Raw genomic sequence first — 3,273 nt, forward strand, 5'->3', positions numbered from 1 at the left:
GCCCGGTGGCGACGGTGCCCCCCCTCCCCCCCCGGTAGCCGTCCCGGCGCTGCGGCCTTTCCCTGCGGCTGAGTCACCACACGGCCCTGGGGCGCGCGCACTCGCCCTCAGGCCGAGCGGCTGCCTCACTCACACCTGCCCGCCGCGGCCTACCCCCGCCGCGGCCCGGCCTCGGAGGCCGGGCAGCTCTCGACGGCCGGGGAGCGGGCAGGAGCTGTAGGCCGGCCCCGGGGAACCGAGCGAAGCAGCTCAGCTAATCACCTGGTGATATAATCGCTCCGTTTCGGGTCTTCAGAGGTTTCAGTTAAGCACTAAATCCTCAGCCCTCCACGTGCGATTGTTTTCCAGTCAGGTAACGGCCATCTTCTGAAGGCAGCGACCGGGTTTGGGTGTGGGGCCCCGTCCTTAGGTGCTCGCAGGGCTCCTCACCCCACCTGCATGAAGGCAGGACGGCAACAAATTAACTGTGGCAAAACCCTGCATTATATCCTACCACTCAGGTGAAAAAGGGAGGAAAAAAAGTTTCCATCTGAAAGAAGGGATCAAGGTCCCCTGCTCTGAGGCAAAAAAAGTGAGGCCTCAGCCCTTGAGCAGCAGACTGTGCTGGCATGGGCCCCTGGGCATACGCAGGCCCCAGCAGCTACTTCTGACTGTAACTGGGCAAGTGGAGTGAGGCTGAGGAAATATTTAGCACTATGTCTGCTCCCCAATGCTTGTTTGCTTCCAGGATCGAATCCAAAAAACACAAAAGCAGCACTGTCAACATGAATCTTAGTTTAAAATAATAATTAAGAAACTGATAATATTTTCCATTGCTTTTACATTGAAAGGCTTTTTTCCATGGATTTTTTTTGCCATTCACTTGAAAAACAGTCAAGGAGTCAGTTTCAGTTTTCGCTCTGTTTTTGTAAAGCATTTTGATGATACTGCTGTTTCACAACACCACAGGTGAATTCTAAAATCCCCATTACAAAGCATTACAAAATATTAATGTTTGTAAAGGTAGCATTACCCATCTTGATCAAAATAATTGGAGGTGTAAATTCATTTAATTCAGGGATGTGCTTGTCGCTTCTGTCACCAAAAAAAACCCCAACATCTGGATACAGGACAGCGGCAAGTCTCTATATTGCCTTTAGAAAGAAGTTTGTATTTTCAAAAACCTTAGCTTCTGCAAATGTTTTTCATATAACATTATCAAATTATTTCATTTTAGTGAACCAAAAGTGGATAAAACAATAGTTGAAAAGCAGCTCATTTTGAAAACAAATAATGTCAAACTTGGAGACTCCATTCCATTATCCAGGCCTTCTCCATAAGTTGCATATGTGCGAGTCCCACTGTGAGCCTGGTTTCTGAATTTTAACAATCATAGCAGAAATGCCAGGAGGGATAAACAGATAAATATTTTTATGCAAGTGATTAGTGCACATGAATGGAACCAGACTGAAAGAAATGGGATTTGAATCGATAGATAAGAGAAAAATGCAGATACCGTATTTTTGCACTGCTGCATGTTAGCCTGGAAAGACAACTCCTGGATAGGAATAGATTTGCTAAGGACTGAATGGAAACTAAACTATTGGTAGAAGATGCCAGCTAATATTGCTAGGTCCCAGCACCGAGAACTTGATGAGGCCACCTATGCATTTCTCTCACATCAACCAGATGAGATCAGAGACTAACTTCTGACTCCAGCTGACCTCAGCCAATTCAAACTGGCAACCTAGAGGCCCTGCGTCCTACAGCGTCCTCAAGTCAGACTATAGGAAATGCTAAACAATTAGAAGTTCATACCCTCACCGTATTTTTTTTTTATTATTCCAGACTGCCAGATACCTAAAAGCCACTTCTCTCACATCCAAATGTAGTATTTAAAGGTCAAGATGAAACCCTCTTGTTTCCTGTTTCAGAGGTTGACCTTTCCAAGGGCAGCAGCAGGCAGGGTTCACATACTCTCCCTCTTTCTCTGTTGAGGATTTTGGCTTTTGGAGCCTGCTCCTGCTGGACACCACAAGAGCTGAAGTCTAGCAATTTTCTGGGCACAATGCAAGACATTTATTTAGTTTAATGAGACTTTTTTTAATTCCTGAAAATAACAGACACCACGGTTGCTAATGTGCATGAATGCAGCTAGAGTGAGTGGTTCTTTACTGCTCCTCCATACAATTTGTGTTTGCAGTGCGGACTACCTAGCAGCTGTGGCAGCAGACATTTGTTACATCTATAAAGTTCAAACTTTTCTTGGTTTTTAATTGAAATTACACTCATCTACATTTCTTCAACTGCAATAGTTAAAGAAATTGTCTCTATGGGGAAATTAATCAGAACAGTTACTGCAGATTAAGCTCTCCTATAATTAAATATTTTGAAATAGCTCCTGTGTAGATATTCTATCCCACAGTAAAAAGGAACATAATTCTGGAAGAATAATTTCAGTCAATTTCTGACCAAACAGATCAGTGGTATTTTTCCCTGTTTTGCTGATGAGTTATTATTTTTCTGTTCCTTGTCCTTACACAGCTTAACGTCTAAGCTGTTGCCTCTAACAGGATTTTAGCTCTAACAATCTTCCTTTCTTCTTAACACCTTTATATTGCTTCATCTGTTACTTTTTTCTCACCTAGCTGCTTTCTGACCTGAACAAGCAATATACCTGTGAGACACTAGCCATGCTCCTTCAGGCACTGAAGGAGGTCAGCTTTGGCACCAATTAGCCATCTGAATTTGGGGCATGGTTGATACCTTAGCCAGAAATTATCTCCTGAAAAATCTGTATCAACAGATAAACCCTTCAAACCGCCCTCTGCTTCTGTGGCTCCCTATCTTGCTCTTGTAATACAGCTGCCTGATGACTTTCCTGCTTGATTTAAAAGGCTTCAAGCCAAAGCAATAATGGTCACTGCTAAATTACTATAAAAATACTGATTAATCCATCCCGTGAGTTGGGAGATATTATCCCTATCATACAGAAAGAAGGGCTGCTACCAGAGCTAAGGGACTTGCTTGGCACCACACAAGATGCAATTTTCAGTACCACAGTGAGCATTCAGCAGTGTTTAGCTCTTAGCCAGCCACAGATCCACTGTCCCTCACAGAAAGATGAAATCTCCTATTTACATAAAGAATGTGTACAGCTGAACTCCAGTATGAAAGGTAAGAAACTGTGCTAAATAATTTCTCCTTCAGAGCTCCAGTAACTATACGGCAGAGCAAGAATACAGAGAATTATATTCAAGATGGCAGAAGCTGAGCAAATTCAAGTCCTTTGAT

The sequence above is a fragment of the Haliaeetus leucocephalus genome, unplaced genomic scaffold, assembly GCF_000737465.1.
Source record: "Haliaeetus leucocephalus isolate CR32 unplaced genomic scaffold, Haliaeetus_leucocephalus-4.0 Scaffold340, whole genome shotgun sequence".
NCBI classification, from domain to species: domain Eukaryota; kingdom Metazoa; phylum Chordata; class Aves; order Accipitriformes; family Accipitridae; genus Haliaeetus; species Haliaeetus leucocephalus.